This window comes from Xenopus laevis, chromosome 2S (assembly GCF_017654675.1).
Source record: "Xenopus laevis strain J_2021 chromosome 2S, Xenopus_laevis_v10.1, whole genome shotgun sequence".
Taxonomy (NCBI): Eukaryota; Metazoa; Chordata; class Amphibia; order Anura; family Pipidae; genus Xenopus; species Xenopus laevis.
In genome coordinates, this window is record NC_054374.1 from 14,029,084 (window position 1) to 14,047,210 (window position 18,127).

Genomic DNA, 18,127 nt, shown 5'->3' on the forward strand with positions numbered 1-18,127 from the left:
AACCACACATTGTTGGTAGATCCTGACAGAATGATCCAGCCTAATTACAAGGAGCCTGATGGTAACTGCTGTGCTGTTTCAGATACTGCTGAACTACAACTCTCTGCCAAGTGGCTTGCCTCAGTGAAAAAGTATGAAGAGGCTTTTTTTCTGCAGGATCCCATTCTGTTTCTCACTTTGTTAAAGGCATATTCTACAGGGGATCTCTGGCCAGTATCGCCTGATATTTTCAAATCTACATCTGAAATTACTTTGCAATCCTCCTGTTCTGATGTTTTCTCTGATGGAGGCAATTTAGAAAATATTTCTGATGAAGAATGGGAAGATCTGGACTCAGATGGGGATGAAATACAAACTGCATTTACTACTAAGTTCAAGGGCCGTTCAATCACCCAGTTACCATCAATACCTGTGCCTCCTGCCCCTAGGCCCACTGTTCAACCTTCAGTTCCTGCTCCAGGGCCAGCTGATATTCAACAGATTTTTCTTGTTCCGGTCCTCCGGCGGCTTGGTCCTTCCCCAGCTTTCCCACGAATTGGGCCTCTACCTGCTCTCGTCCAGCCTGTTCCAGCTTGTGTGCCGGCTCTTCAGTCACCTGTTCCTGTGCCGGCTTCCCAGCCAGTCCTTGCTCCTGTGCCGGCTTCCCAGCCAGTCCTTGCTCCTGTGCCGGCTTCCCAGCCAGTCCTTGCTCCTGTGCCGGCTTCCCAGCCAGTCCTTGCTCCTGTGCCGGCTTCCCAGCCAGTCCTTGCTCCTGTGCCGGCTCCCCGAAAGCTGCCTGTGCCGGCTCCCCGAAAGCTGCCTGTGCCCGTTACCATGCCAAGGCAGCCGGTTCCAGTCTCCGTGCCTGCAGCCCAGCCGGTTCCAGTCTCCGTGCCTGCAGCCCAGCCGGTTCCAGTCTCCGTGCCTGCAGCCCAGACGGTTCCAGTCTCCGTGCCTGCAGCCCAGACGGTTCCAGTCTCCGTGCCTGCAGCCCAGACGGTTCCAGTCTCCGTGCCTGCAGCCCAGACGGTTCCAGTCTCCGTGCCTGCAGCCCAGACGGTTCCAGTCTCCGTGCCTGCAGCCCAGACGGTTCCAGTCTCCGTGCCTGCAGCCCAGACGGTTCCAGTCTCCGTGCCTGCAGCCCAGACGGTTCCAGTCTCCGTGCCTGCAGCCCAGACGGTTCCAGTCTCCGTGCCTGCATCCCAGACTGTTCCAGTCTCCGTGCCTGCAGCTCCTGTGCCAGTGGTCCCGTCTGCAGCTCCTGTGCCAGTGGTCCCGTCTGCAGCTCCTGTGCCAGTGGTCCCTTCTGCAGCTCCTGTGCCAGTGGTCCCGTCTGCAGCTCCTGTGCCAGTGGTCCCGTCTGCAGCTCCTGTGCCAGTGGTCCCGTCTGCAGCCCCTGTGCCAGTGGTCCCGTCTGCAGCCCCTGTGCCAGTGGTTCTGTCTGCAGCTCCTGTGCCAGTGGTTCCGTCTGCAGCTCCTGTGCCAGTGGTCCCGTCTGCAGCTCCTGTGCCAGTGGTCCCGTCTGCAGCTCCTGTGCCAGTGGTCCCGTCTGCAGCTCCTGTGCCAGTGGTTCCGTCTGCAGCTCCTGTGCCAGTGGTTCCGTCTGCAGCTCCTGAGCCAGTGGTTCCGTTTGCAGCTCCTGTGCCAGTACTTCAGCTTCCAGCCTCCGAGCCAGCAGCCTTGCCGCTTCCAGCCTCCGAGCCAGCAGCCTTGCCGCTTCCAGCCTCCGAGCCAGCAGCCTTGCCGGCTTCAGTCTGTGAGGACCTGTGTACTGTGGCCTCTGGGCCCAAGGACAAATCCATTTCTAGACCTGTCGTACTTACTACGAGATCTGATAGTTCTGGTGCTCCAGAGTCTACCAGTCTTGTTGCTGTTCATGATGGTCTTTCTGTTGTCCTGGGCAAGCCATCACCTGTAATGGGTGCCTCTGCTGGTCCGCCACCTGTAATGGGTGCCTCTGCTGGTCCGCCACCTGTAATGGGTGCCTTGGCTGACTCCTCTAATCTGGCTTCTGACCCTGGTGACTCCTCCGATGTGGCTCCTGACCCTGGCGACTCCTCTGATCTGGCTCCTGACCCTGGCGACTCCTCTAATCTGGCTTCTGACCCTGGTGACTCCTCCGATGTGGCTCCTGACCCTGGCGACTCCTCTAATCTGGCTTCTGACCCTGGTGACTCCTCCGATGTGGCTCCTGACCCTGGCAACTCCTCTAATCTGGCTCCTGACCCCGGCGACTCCTCTGATCTGACTCCTGACCCTGGCGACTCCTCCGATGTGGCTCCTGACCCTGGCGACTCCTCTGATCTGACTTCCGACCCTGGCGACTCCTCTAATCTGGCTCCTGACCCCGGCGACTCCTCCGATGTGGCTCCTGACCCTGGCGACTCCGCTGATCCGGTTTCTGACCCTGGCGACTCCACCGATTTGGTTTCTGACTCAGCCGAGGTTCCTGTATTGACTCAAAACTATAGCAATGTTTCCGTTTTGACTCTAGACTCCTCCGATCTGGTTTCTGACACTGGCAGCTCTTCAACCTCTGTCCTTGGCAACTCTTCAGTTCTGGCCCTCAACCCTGGGGACTTGTCTGCATGGGCTCTTGAGTTTAGTGGCACTCCTGATCCTGGTGGTCCTCCAGTTCCAGATGTGGCTCCAGGTAGTAATTCAGTGTTGGTTCCTGTCCCTGGCAGCTTCTCTACCCTGACTACTGATCTTGGCGGTTTTCTCCCTGTTAAAAAATTTTCATTTGACTTTAGTATCACCCGGAGGGTGATACTTGAAGGGGGGGTAATGTCAGGACTATTGGGGATTGAATCCCTGGTCTGCAGGTTGACTGGACAGTGCATTCTCATGCTGAGCCACTGGAGGCAGTTGGAGCTCACACCTCGAACTGTCAGTGTAGATTACTGCTATTCCATGTCTCCACCCCTAATCTCATTGAAGCCAGGTGTCGGTGATCTTATCATCAAGGCTCTATATAAGCCTTTACCTTTCTGCCAGCCATTGCTGGATCATTGATTTATTTCTGTGTTCTAGTCACCTTGTGCCAGTGTTCCTGAAATTACCCAGTCCCTGATTCCTGACTTGTCCTGCTTGTTCCTCTGACCTGTTTATTCCTTGTACCTGCTCCATCCTTGATCTGATCTCCTGGTTTGACCCTTCGCCTGTTTCACGGACTTGCATTGTTTGCCGCCTGCCACTGATCTCTTGCTTGTTCCTAGGACTGGTATCACCTGCCGCCCGCCTATGAACTCTTGCCTATGTACACGGACTTGCATCAGCCTGCCCCAACCTTTGGTTTGTTATAGTTCTCATTTTTACTTCTTATTATTTGTCTTCCGTTTCACCAATACCAATTGTTTATAGTTTACCATTAAACTTCATTCTGAGCACACTTCCATTTCCTGGTTATTCTAACACCAAACATGGTGTCGCCATGTTACCATGCATTTCGGCTCCTACCTGCCAACCACACATTGTTGGTAGATCCTGACACTCTAGGCCCACCGATGCTGCCTCCTCAAGGCCCTGCACATCCTCTCCACACCTCCCCCACGTGCCCTTTATTATCTTGTTGCGGCCACAACTGGGGTCAGGGAGAAGGTAAGGGTGCATCACCCAGGGTGTGGGAGCAGGTCTTGGTCAACGAGGCCCACCGTTTTTTTCTCCTGGTGTCCCATCAGCCCACCATTATTTTCCTGGTGTCCCACTGGCCCACCATTTTTTCCCTGGTGTCCCACTGGCCCACCATTTTTTTCCTGGTGTCTCACTGGCCCACCGTTTTTATTCCTGGTGCCTCACCGGCCTACCATTTTTTTCCTGGTGTCCCACCGGCCCACCATTTTTTTTCCTGGTGTCCCACTGGCCCACTATTTTTTTTCCTGGTGTCCCACTGGCCCACTGTTTTTATTCCTGGTGTCTCACTGGCCTACCATTTTTTTTCCTAGTGTCCCACTGGCCCACGTTTTTTTTGACCCTGGTGCCTTTTCATGCTGGAATTGATGAAATCCCCACTCTTTAAAAGGGTCATTACAACTTGCACTTGACTCATCAATTGGGATGCAGTTGGTCAGTTCGCTGGCATTCAAGCAGATGTATTTTGGGGATCAAAGCTGCATTGTGGGAAAATTTGTATCCAAAGATTGCATCTTGCCTTTTCTACTCTTAAATGAGCCCTAATATATATATAATGTTAAGTAAAGTAGACCTGTCATCTGGCATCATTGGATTTTCACTGTATACATGTTATTTTTATTTAATTACTCTCATCTGTACCTATCAAATTCTACAAATATGCTGAAATATTTGCACATTTGTTGCCTTGTTTCTGGTCTTTTTGCTGATTGCGTCCAGGGCCGCAGCTTGTTCCTGCTGTTGATGGAAGTGGGGTGAGATATAGATTTCCCCTCGAGCCCCCCCACAGACACAGTAAATACTCTTAAAAACACATCAACCTTCAAAATAAGCGAATCCTGTTTACCACATGTTGAAGCGATCAATTACACCGCAAGATCCTTCAAGCGTGTCTCTGTTAGTGGCATACCTCTGGGCTAAACAAAATGCTCTTTCCCTGCCTACGACTCCTGGACCCTGCGTGACTATTAATCATGGACCCTGATGTCACTTCAGCCCACGTTCCATACTAATTGCATTTGTTGCAGTTGTTTGTGGGAACAATACGAAGGTGGATGCCTGGAAAACAGACTTGATGGATGTCCCTTGGTCATAATGTAATCACGGCGTCTCCTCTGTGACGAGATAATGTGACTAAGTGACCCACAATAAAGTATATTGACAGGAAAGATGGATGAATTGCGGTTAAATGAGTCGGTGACACCCGGATAGTTACTGCGCTTTAATGTTCGGTGCCTGTCAAATAATCCTGTCAGCTCTATTAATAAATGCAGGCCACGTCACGGAACTTTGGTCAGGTTATAAAGATACCGTCAAGGGAAATATAATCGTGTTTTTGCCTGATAACCAGCAAAAAAGGACATTGCAGCCCCAGGCGCTTCAGCAAAATACAGTAAACTGCAATTATGACCTGCCGATACAATGGGGCAGATTTACTATGGAGTGCAGTGGCTAACGCAGGCACCATTTCGCTAGAGACCATCACTAGTGGTCATTGCACTCTGTCGGCAGGCGACTTTTCGCTCTGGCGAACGGACGTTACTCCGCAAATTCACTGAAATGCGGATTTTACTGAACGTTACCTCTTTCCCCAGAGTTGCCTTCGCCACTTCAGACCAGGCGAATAGCTATAAAGCAGCTAGATCTTCCTCAATCTTCTGTCACTTACATCGTATCCTGTCTGCCGAAAATGCATCAAAAAACGCTGGTGACTTTTCCTTTTTTTTAAGCGGGATTGGCTGCAAAACTCCTAACTTCCTTTTTTGGGTAACTGGTTTTCTCCAGACATTTCATAACATATGGAACATTCATTTTACAGTGGGCTCATGTGTAGGGAATTATATTAACTCTCTTGTCTTTATTAAGGTTCCCTGGACATGTGTAATAAAAAGTGGTCACTTCAAGCATTTGCACCAACATTTATAATAAAGGTGTCCATACAACTTTAAATTACCCGCCGTATGCAAATTGACCTAAGCACAAGGTCACTAGCGAAGTTTCACTAGGCACAAATGAACGCTAGCGCATCTTCGCTATTAAATGCTGGCACTGCCGAAGTAACACTATCGAAAAGTCGCCAATGTTCGACACTCGGGATCAAACTTTGCATTTCAGTGAATTTGCTTATACGTAGCGTATTTACGCCTGGTGAAGTGGTGCGATGGGGCTGAAGCTGACGCTGGCGAAAATTCGACCATTAGTGAATCAGTCCCAATGAACGGAATGAAAGAATACAAAGCACAGGAGTGGCAGCCTCAGAACTAAAACAAATGGTATGAGGTGCCATTGACTTAACAGTAACATTAAAGCAACTCATAAGCAAATACTATACACTAATATACTACAGGTATGGGATCCGTTATCCAGAAACCTGTTATCCAGAAAGTTCCAAATTACAGAATGGACATCTCCCATAGACTGCATTATAATCATATAATACACAAAAGCCATGAATATCCTGTAAATTATATCCTTATAAACGGTGAGTTCTGATGTCATCAGTTATAAACGGTGAGTTCTGATGTCATTTCTGTCACATGACTCACTGAAATTTGTGTATTATAATAAATAAAGTACCCCCAGTTGTAAAATATGAGGATATTAGAAGTTACCTCGGAGTTCCATGACCTGTATAAAAACACTCGGCCTTCGGCCTCGTACTTTTATATGGTCATGAAACTCCTCGGTAACTTATAATATCCCTATATTTTACAAAAGGGGGTACTTTATTCACTATATAATTCAAGTTATTAAAAATGATTCCCTTTTTCTCTGTAATAATAAAACAGGACCTTGTACAGTACAGGCACTATAATAAAAGGGATGGGGTTGGAGTGAAACAAGCTGAGGGATCTTGGGTAGCTGAAAAAAGGAAAGATACTCAATATACTCATTTTTTTTCTCTGTAATAATAAAACAGTAGCTTCTACTTGAGCCCAACTAAGATATAATTAATCCTTATTGGAGGCAGAACCAGCCTATTGGATTTATCTAATGTTTATATGATTTTCTAGTAGACATATTATATTTGGGTCAAGTACAAAGTACAAAGTGCTGTCTTGGTAATACAGGGAAAAATCGTTTTTAAAAAATGTAATTGTTTGATTAAAATGGAGTCTAAGGGAGATAACCTTGCCGTAATTCAGAGCTTTCTGGATAACGGGTTTCCCATACCCGTTATCATACCCGTTCCCAGATCCTATACCTTCAAGTTAGCTTTTAGCATGTTTTTTTCTATTATTTATTATAGGATGGCCAATTCTAAGCAACTTTTCAATTGGTCTTCATTTTTCTTTTTTATAGTTTTTCAATGATTTGCCTTTTGTTCTGACTGTTTTCAGCTTTCACATGGGGGGTCACTGACCCTATCTAAAAACAAATGTTCTGTAAAGCAACAAATGTACTGTTTTTTACTTTTTTTACTCATCGTTCTATTCAGACCCCTCTCCTATTCAAATTCCAGTCTCTTATTCAAATAAGTGCATGGTTGCCAGGGTAATTTGGACCCTAGCAACCAGATTGCTAAAATTGCAAACTGGAGAGCAGCTAAATAAAAAAATCACAAATAACAAAAAATGAAAACCAATTGCAAATTGTCTCAGAATATCACTGTCCACATCATACTAGGGGGGGGTTATTTACTAAAATCTGAATGCAAAAATCCCGAAACATTCGTGATTTTTTATTATAAAGTCGGACGAATCATGAATTTTGGAATTCATTAAACCCCGAGGATGGAAAAAGTCAGAATCAGAAAATCCAGCATCTCAGACCTGTCGAGGTTCCATATACGTCAATGGGGTATATTTATTATTAAAGAGTGAAGTTAATAGTGAAATTCCGCCACTCTCCATTCATTTCTATGGGATTTTTAAAGGCGTATTTATCAGAGGGTGAACTTTCACTTTCACCCATTGATAAATATGCCATAGAAATGAATTGTGTGCTGCGGAATTTTACTCTAGTGGCGGAACTTCACTCTTTGATAAGTTTACCCCAATGGAAGAAGTCCCAATGATTTTTTGATGTGCACTGGTTTTCATGCAATTTCTGATTTTTTGGGAAAAAAGCATACAAAATCTGAGTTTTTGGGTAAAAAATCAGAAAAAATCGTGAAATTCGGATATTTTCCCACAAAGCAAATTTTTGGGAAAATCTAATAATAAATAAACCGAAAAAACCTGTGTGAATTAGATCAGAGTTTGTGGCTGGAAATGTTGAGATAAATTCTGACTTTGATAAATAACCCCCTAGCAGTTCATTTAAAGGTGCACAACCCCTTTAACACGTGACTCATGTTTACGACTGATTAGAACTGTGGTGAGCAAGCTGTAAATGTGGCTCACTTTTCCTTTAACATCATGTTACATGACTGCAGAAATACTGTAAGGATTTAACATATCACAAGACTGATTTACCTTATTCATAATAAAATGATTTAGAAGGCTAATTATTTTCTCAGATATTATGAGTTTGACCTACACAAAATTCTGAATTTCCACGTTCCTTTTTTGCATACGTTGCTATAAATTATAGTGTAGTTACCTTGTAAAGTCAGGGAAAATAATGTCTGGCTTAATGCTGAGCAGCATCTTGTAATCTCACCGACTTTACGGTCTTGGGAGAATTGTGCAGGAGGCATTGGGAATGAGTGGGATTCTTAGCTGTGGCCATTAGCTCTTGTCAGGGAGAGGTAAATGATTGTGACATTGCCAGAGCCTTGGAAGGAAGAGGGAGCAAAGGTCTTATATCCGTAACCCTTGCAGAAATTAGATTAAAAATCTGAATATAAACATCACACATTTATCTTCTCTCAACAGTTTCACAATATGATCGGGGCTGGTCGTTAGAGACGAGCGAATCTGTCCTGTTTCGCTTCCCCCCAAAATCTGCAAAACTGCGGAAAAAATTCACGAAAGGGAGAAAACTTCGCAAAAAGCATTGAAGTCAATAGGTGTCCAAAAAAAATTCCGCGCAACCTTTTTTTTTTTTCGCTCCAAATGCATTAAAATCAATGGGTGTTTTTTGTCGCTGCGATATCTTTTGTCGCGGCGACTTTTAGGGGCCCATTTACTAAGGGTCGAAGTGAATTTTCGAATTCAAAAACGTTGAATTTCTAAGTAATTTTTGGGTACTTTGGCCATTGATTAGGCCAAAATTCGATTCGAATTGAAAAAACTTTGATTTCGAAAATCAAAGTACTGTCTCTTTAAAAAACTTTGACTTCGACACTTCGCCACCTTAAACCTGCCGAATTTCTGTTTAGCCTAGGGGGGACCTCCTATAACCTTTGGCTAAGTTTTGAGTAGTCTAAGTATTTTTTTTTGTAAAATCGATTTAATCGATCGATCTAATGATTTTTGCTTTGAACGAAAATGCCCGTTTTCGATTGAAAAAATATTTAGACTATCGAAGTATCAAATTCGATGGTCGAATTTGAAAGTTGTTTAACTTCGAAATTCAACCCGTAGTAAATGTGCCCCTTGATGTCGCCGCGGCAATTTTGTGGCAGCGGAATATTTTTGCTGCAGTTTCGCGAAAAAATTAGCCGATGGTGAATTAGCGGAAATTCGCCATGAATCCACTGGTTGTCTAAACCCATGCAAAACAAAACTGCAGCTGCACAACAGAAACTTTGTGCACACAGTTTGTGCAACTACAACTACCAGGTTCCTGCATACAGTACATAGTTTACAACTACACAGACAGCTGTATATATATATATATATATATATATATGAATATGTTGAGAGGATCCATTTTCCACAGGAAGACAGATGGACACCCAATGCAGGTTTTATTCAAAGCACGGTTACCACAAACAAGGCATATTTCTAAGAATGCACTGCATCCAGGATTCGGTTCGGGATTCGGCAAGGATTCGGGCTTTTTCAGCAGGATTCGGATTTGGTCAAGCATTCTGGTAACAGGTCCCATGCCTGTATGTGTACATGTATATATATATATATATATATATATATATATATATATATATATATATATATATATATATATATATATATATATATACATACATAAAAATGAGGTGCATGCTGGGGAACTTTTCAAACTCTAAAATATCATATTTTTATTTAATACATGTTAAAAGCAGCTCAACATTTTGGTCTGTTCCTAAGACCTTTATCAAGACTATTAACACCCAGTAAAATATCATACAAATAAATAAGTAAAACCCAACAGCACTCACCCAACCACGTGCCGCCCCATGAGACATGTGATGAGACGTTCCACCCCTCTGCGGAGGTTAAACAAGACACCACCTGAGCCATATCATAAAAATTGAGAAATCACAATCAAACCCACAGGCAAAAGTGTCAATAACTACTACACAGGAAGGAGCAATTCTCATTTCAAGGATAAGTAAACATTTAAAATAAGTGAATGTAAAATTGACGAGGAGGCTATTCTAAGCAATTGTGTAATTTACATTCATTATTTATTTTCTTTGTATTTCAAGATATTAAGGGATACATGTGCTGTTAATATCAATGGATTTTGGTCCAACAGCGCCACCTGCTGGTCAGTTTCCAACAAGTCTGACCACTAAATAGTCAAGGAAGTTGTCAGGAGAAAGAGGCTGCTCTGATGTTCTTCTGCTGTAACAAAATTCATTCATATTAAAGGAACAGTAACACCAAAAAATTTAAGTGTTTTAATGAATGTAATGAAAATATCATGTAGTGTTGCTCTGCACTGGTAAAACTGATCTTTTTGCTTCAGAAACACTACTTTAGTTCATATAAACAAGCTCCTGTCTAGCAATGCCGGAAATCGAAAAACAGCTATATGGCACAGGTTAACAAATGGATAACAGATAACACCATTAGACAGACCGAGCTTATCTGTTATCTACTGTGTAACCTGAGCCTTTTCTCCTTTGAATGGCTTCCCCCATGGCTACACTTATTTATATAAACAATAGTAGTGTTTCTTAAGCAAACACAGCAGTTTTACCAGTGCAGGGCAGCACTGCACTATATTTTCATTACTTTAAAACACTTTTATTTTTTGACGTTACCGTTCCTTTAACAGTACATGTATCCCTTAATATCTTGGAATACAAAGAAAATAAATAATCAATGGAAATTACAAAAGTACAACTTAGAAAAGCCCCCTCATCAATTTCACATTTACTTTTTTTAATGGTTTACTTATCCTTTAAACCTGCTGGTGCCAAAGTGTTTAACTTCTTTATCCAGAACACTTCCCGCTGGAGCAGCATTTTTGATCTATCTCTTCTCAGAGGGGGGATATGGTCAATAGGGATATACCACAATCTGGGTAATCTGTGGCCTACTTCAAAAAAATGATTAGCCACTGGTTTATTAGTGAAGCCATCCCAACATGCAGTACTAATAGCGGAGCGGTGTGTATCCATACGTACGCGCAATGTTTTGTCAGTTTTACCCACATACAGTGGCGTAACTACCGGGGGTGCCAAAACAGCATTGTATGTGCCAGAAAATAAATGTTGCATCCCCACCTCGATTCAGACTTGTTAAATGGGTTTTTGGGCTATTTAAGCACAAATGGGTTGATATCTAGTGATGGGCGAATTTATTCGCCAGGCGTGAATTCGCTGTGAATTTGTGCGATTTGCCGCCAGCGAATAAATTTGCAAAACACCCGCAAAAATTCACCAGAAAAAAGTCAAAAACGGGCGCCGGCGTAAAAAAAAACGGGCGCTGGCGTCAAAAAAAGGGTGCCAGCGTCAAAAACGAGACGCCGGCGCCATTTTGCGAATTTTTCGCCGTTTTGCGAATTTCTCGGGAAATTCGCAAATTTTCCGGCGATGCCAAACGTCGCAAATTCGCCCATCACTATTGATATCCAGCTATAGGAATAGAGCATGTGTTACATTGGACTCTAACACACCAGGCTGGGCCATTGATATGTAAAAGTAGTAAAGTAAGGATGTAGTATAACTACAACTCCCATATGGTACTTTGCATGAAAGACAAAATACAAGGGTGCCAGGAGGTTCTTGCAACAAAAATAGAACAGTTTATTTGTCCAAGACAAATGATCCACATGTTTTGTACTTACACATCACAGAGGCCCCAGCAGATAATCACAACATGACTACAACATGGATCAATACACCATCATGATCTCAGCACCGTGACCTGGATCCTCACACAGGGGATCAGAGAACTCACTAGCCCTAAATCCCTATTAGTCTGTGTCCCTATACTACAGGCCAGTCTTGCCTGAGGGCAGAGCTACTCCCTTGTTATCCCTCCTAGTTGGAGCCAAGCTGCACTTTCTACATAACCTGCCAGTCTTACTGAAAAAACAACAGTTGTAAGTCCCTCCAAAAAATCAATAAAACTACAAAAACATTTATTAGGACATAATGAATGGAGGCCTCTTTTCATTATGTCCTAATAAATGCTTTTGTACTTTTAATTACCCTTGATTGTTTTTTTGGAGGGACTCACAACTAGGGATGCACCGAATCCAGGATTCAGTTTGGGATTCCGCCAGGATTCAGCCTTTTCGAGCAGGATTCGGCCGAATCCTTCTGCCTGGCCGAACCGAATTCTGATTTGTAGTGATGGGTGAATTTATTCGCCAGGCGCAAATTTGCAGCGAATTTGCCCATTTCGTGTCAAACAAAAAAATTTGGTTCGGTATACGGACAAATCTGTTGGCAAATGATTCAGGGGTTCAGCCGAATCCAAAATTCGAATTTGCTAATTTTTTTCAAATTCAAATCAAATTTGGACTACTTCCTAGTCCAATTACACAACAATTAGCTTGAAATTCGATTTCTTTTAAATCGAATTTTCACTTTGACCTTTGATAAATATGCCCCTAAATAAACCCAAAAAGCTGCTTCCAATTAGGGATGCACTGAATCCAGGATTCGGTTCGAGATTCGGGCAGGATTCAACCTTTTTCAGCAAGATTCGGCCGAATCCTTCTGCCTGGCTGAACCGAATCCAAATCCTAATTTGCATATGCAAATTATGGGCGGAGAGGGAAATCGCATGACTTTGCATATGCAAATTAGGATTCGGTATTCAGACAAATCCTTCAATTTATTATTACAGAGAAAAAGGAAATGATATAAAAAATTTGGATTATTTCATTATAATGGAGTCTATGGAAGGCGGCCATTACGTAATTTGAAGCTTTCTGGATAATGGGTTTCCGAATACCGTATTCCATACCTGTTCTATTGAAATCCCATTTACTGTGGTTGTGCCCATACTGGCTTTTGGCACCTATCTTAAGGTGGCCATACACGGGCCGATAAAAGCTGCCGACAGACCAAGTCGGCAGCTTATTGGCCCGTGTATGGGGGCCCCCGACGGGCTTCCCCGATCGAGATCTGGCCGAAAGTCGGCCAGATCTCGATCGGATGGGGTTAAAAATCCCGTCGGATCGCGGCCGCATCTGTTCGTTGATGCGGTCCTGCGATCCGACCGCCCGTTTGGCGAACGCTAGGATCCGATCGTTGGGCCCTAGGGCCCACGATCGGATCAGCCCGATATTGCCCACCTCAAGGTGGGCATATCGGAGGGAGATCCGCTCGTTTGGCGACATCGCCAAACGAGCGGATCTATCCGTGTATGGCCACCTTTACTCTCCTAGAGAGTCCTATTACAGGTATTATCCTATCTCTAGCTGGTCTTATTCACAGGGCCCCTGCTCCCTGTCTTTACTCTCTAAAGGTACTGGTCCCTCTAGAGCAAACTGCCTTTACTGGGCCTTGTTGTACTCAGGCTCCCTGGAAACACCCAGTTGGGTCAGCAACCAGAAGCCAAAGAGGAAGATCCACCCCTTACCAATCACTATACCAAGGTGTGACAGGAAGTGGTCATAACACCTCTTGGCCAATAATAAAACTATGTAAATTACAACTAGATACATGGGCATCTGCCCAGCAACTAGGGTGATCAGGAAGTGTATGGATTTAAAGCCATAGGGACACATTAACCGTATGGGTCTTTACACTTGGTTTTTCAGTTTTTACATATATGGCTTCTTTAACACTTCTTCTGAACCAGTCGTTCTCCCGGTCTAGAATGTGGACTTGGCAGTCTTCAGTTGTGTGTCCTTTTTCCTTTAGCTGTAGGTACACGGCTAAGTCCTGACCAGAGGAGCTGACTCTTCTGTGTTGCGCCATACGCTGGTGTAACTGTTGTTTGGTTTCTCCCACATAGTGCTCTGATTTGTATGTGTGAAACACCAAACAACAGTTACACCAAAATATGGCACAGCACAGAAGAGTCAGCTCCTCTGGTCAGGCTCAGTCTGGTCAGACTGCCAAATCCATATTCTAGACAGTTTAATAACACCTCCAAGATCCAATCATGCTAATGCAATCAACACCTAACTTCATGACATCCTTTCTGATCATGATAAACAGATTATGCTGATTGGAGCAACATTCCAGGGTATTTGTTCCAGAAAGATCTTATTTACAGGTCATTCTGAATTGAGAAAGCCAGTTGGATTGACTGGTGAAACGTCTTCAAGAAAAACACAGCAAGTCTAGTGGATTTAACGTATTTATGAGTATCTCATTCTTCTTGTATGTCTGAATTTCGATGGAGGTAACTGTCCCTTTTTCAAGATTTCTGATTATTTGCAGGGTAAGTAAAATCATATTTGCAACAGCTGTTTAGAAGTTCCAAAGACAATATTAAAGACGTGGAGAGCTTTGATTCATTTGTAAAAGCCACTACCACCACCCAGTGGATAATAAAAGAATTTGACATGTTTTATCTTATAAAGAGCCAGCATATTCCATGGTGCTTTATAACAGGAGAAATGTACAGGTATAAGTTACCTAGAAATACAGACTGATAGGGGAGGTACAAGGGTACCTGCCCATTAAAACTTGCAATCAGTACTGGGAAGGGAGGCAAGAAAAACAAGGGAAGGTTTGGGCAATGTATTCATTATTTAATTTGGCCTTTAATAAAATGCTTCGGAACTGGCATATCTACCTGCATTTAGCTATGGATATACACTATATTGCCAATCATATCTGATTACTGGAATTGGCAGTTTAAGCTATAGCCATCGCTGCTGACACAGGAGTTACAATGATATTCTTGGTTTTTTGGCAACAGTTTGGGGAAAGCCATCCCTGTTTCAGTGGGAAAATAACCCTGTGCTTAAAGCAAGGTCAAGACAGAATTGGGTTGCGGAGATGGGAGAGAAAACCCAGACTGGTCTGCAATTGGCCTGGACCTCAACCCCAGTGTCGGACTGGCCCACTGGGATACCAGGAAAACTCCTTGTGGGCCCAGGTGTCAGTGGGCCTCTTGTTTCTAATCATTCAGCCTATTTCATGGTCATTACCTATTTCTATATGGGAACAAAAAGGCTTAATATAGAAAATAATAGATTATAGAAAATCGAGAAAAGAGATTTGGAGAATAAAGAAGTTGAGTGAGTAGAGGAAGAGGAGAAAAAGTTTGGAAAGTGAGCCCATGGTCTTAGGTTTTCTGGTGGGCCCCTGGCATCCCAGTCCAACACTGCTCAACCTAACTTTTGAGATGAACTGGACAATCAGCTAGAACTGATCACCCAATGATCAATGCCCAACCTCTTATACTGTACATGAATGGAAGCAAATCCTCCCAAATGTTATGATAACATATCAGAAGAGTAGAGGGTATAACCTGTTTTAGCAGCAAAGAGAGGATCAACTCTATATAAATACCCTTGCTCCTGGAATGAGATGTTGGAGATGGAGGTGTCCACATACAGGTATGGGACCTGTTATGTAGAATGCTCGGGACCTGGGGGTTTTCGGATAACTGATATTTCTGTTATTTGGATCTTCATACTTTGTCTATCAGAAAATCATATAAACATTAAACAAACTCAACAGGCTGGTTTTGCTTCCAATAAGGATTAATTATATCTTATTTGGGATCAAGTATAAGGTACTGTTTTATTATTACAGAGAAAAAGATAATCATTTTTAAAAATTTGGATTGTTTGATTATTATCAAGTCTATGGGGCAAATTCACTAAGCGCCGAAGCGCCTAACGCTAGCGTGAATTCGCTAGCGTTGGGCATTTTCTTTACTTCGCAAATTCACTAACGGACGCTGGCGTAACTTCACTAGTGTAACTTCGCACCCTTACGCCTGGCGAATTTGCGCAACGGACATAACTACGCAAATTCACGCGCGCAGTGTTCTGAACGCTACCTTTTACGCTAGACTTCCTTCGCCACCTCAGACCAGGCGAAGTGCAATAGAGTAGATCGGGATTGCTTCAAAAAAAGTTACAATTTTTTCTAAGTCCCAAAAAACGCTGGCGTTTTTTCTTTATTATGGGTGATAGGCTGAAAACGATCTAAAAATTTTTTGGGGCTCCCCTCCTTCCCCCCTACATTTCCTAACTCATGGCAACTTAACTATACAGTGGGCACATGTGTAGGGCAAAATACAAATTTTATTGGCTGTTTTGAAGGTTTCCCAGGTTTGTGTAGTGCTGCTACGAATACTTCCATTGGAAATTGAATTTGGCGCCATATGCAAATTAACCATCGCTAGCGTAACTTCGCTTCGCTTGGCGAATTAACGATAGCGCAACTTCGCAACCTTACGCTACCCCTGAGCGCAACTTCGGATTTTAGTGAATTTGCGGAGCACTGGCGAAAATTGAAGTGCGGCGAAGCGGACGCCAGCGCAACTACGATTCTTAGTGAATGTCCTACTATGAGAGACAGCCATTCCGTAATTCGGGAACTTTCTGGATAATTGGTTTCCAGATAATAGAACCCATACCTGTACTTATTCCCATATAGTGTTTAAATGAACAGAATTAATAACAAAGAGTCCATGATAAGAGCATCAGCACAATTGATTCTTCTGCTGTTATCCATGGTAATGATGGATATTTTATACACTTTAAAGCCTCTCAAGCACATTCTGTTTCTCACCACTGGCAATGATTATAAGCAATGACAAGCATTAGGTGTGTCGCAAATGTAACAAATAAATCAATGAAATCCGTTCCCTTTCTCCTGAAAAGCTACTGATTGCATGCATAGAGATTTCATTAAGTCTTTTCACTGATAGACGCTCGCCGTTTCGAGTCACATCGATCAAGCACCGGGCGGAACTGCAAACCATTTTGTGCTCATTTTAAAGGAAAAAATAAATGACAGATTAGGGATAGAGATGAATCATCCTGCAAACCTTTAGCAATTACACCACAATCAACAGATGCTGAGTTGTGATCTTGTTAAATCGCCTGCCATTGTTCAATTAGGTCTCCGAGGATAATGATTCATGATTTGGGCTTATTTACCTTTGTTTTTAAAGAAGAAAAAAAAAATGTTTGTAACATAAAACGCATGAGGCTGTATTTTTGAACATAATACACTTTTTCTATCTGATTTGCTTGCCTGGTGGAAGAAAGCCTTTATTTTGAGTGCCTGCTCTACAATATTTCCTTGTTTGATCCGCTCCCCTTGCTGAAGGCTCAGGGCGGTGCACCTTGGTCTCTTCCTTTATGTGGAGAGTTATTACCTTTTTGGGACCCTTATTCATCTTTAATTCATTTACCTTTGTTTTTAAATTAGAAAAACAACAATCTGCAAAAAGAGGTTTTGCCTACATTTCAGTATTCAGTCAGCGTTACCCTTCCCTTGGTGTTCCTCATAGAATACAGGCATAGTGAGTTGACTTTTTGCAATGGAAGAGATTTTGAAGAATAATTTGACAGGCACAAACAGTATTTTTTTGGCAAATAACAAATATGCTGGAAAGGGTTATAAATGTCAAATTACCTACTTGTGCTTTAACTCCGAGTAGCTATGACTAGTCTATTACGGTTACAATAAGGGAAGAATTGGTTGTCACATGATACTGTCAGGGCCCGAAGGCTCAGGTTGGAATTACGGACCAAGAAGGAAGCAGTTGGCACCAAACACAGTTCGTGGTATCCAAGGGTAAAAGAGAATCACAAAGTCAAGTCCAGGCAAAAGGGTCCGTTCCGGTAGCAAGGGTTCAAAGACGATATCACAGGCCAAGGTCAGGATCAGAATCAGTAGAATTATCAATATAACGCACCCAGGAACACACAAAGTAGAACCTATTATCAGGCAATGTCTGTAGGACTCTGACGTCCTTTTAAAGGCAGATTTTCACCAAACGTGCGTGATGATGTCACACATCACGTTCTTGACGCATCAGCATCTGACGTCCCACATGGCTCCCCTGGGCGCCGCCATCTTGCCGAAGACACCAATGGGTTACGGAGCACCGTTGAGCACTCCTTACAGATACAGAGCTGATGAAAAATGTACCCTATATTTGTGAAATATAAGCCCACTGTAAAATGAATGTTCCACATGTTCTCAAATGTCTGGGGAAAATGTAAGGCCAAAAAAAAAGGAGTAATGACCTTTCGAAAAGTTGCCTAGTGAAAGAGTGCGAATGAACGCTAGCGACCGTCTCTTTCGCTAGTGAATTGCGATGTCCCTGTGGATTGGATTTCTAGCGAATTTTCGCTAGCA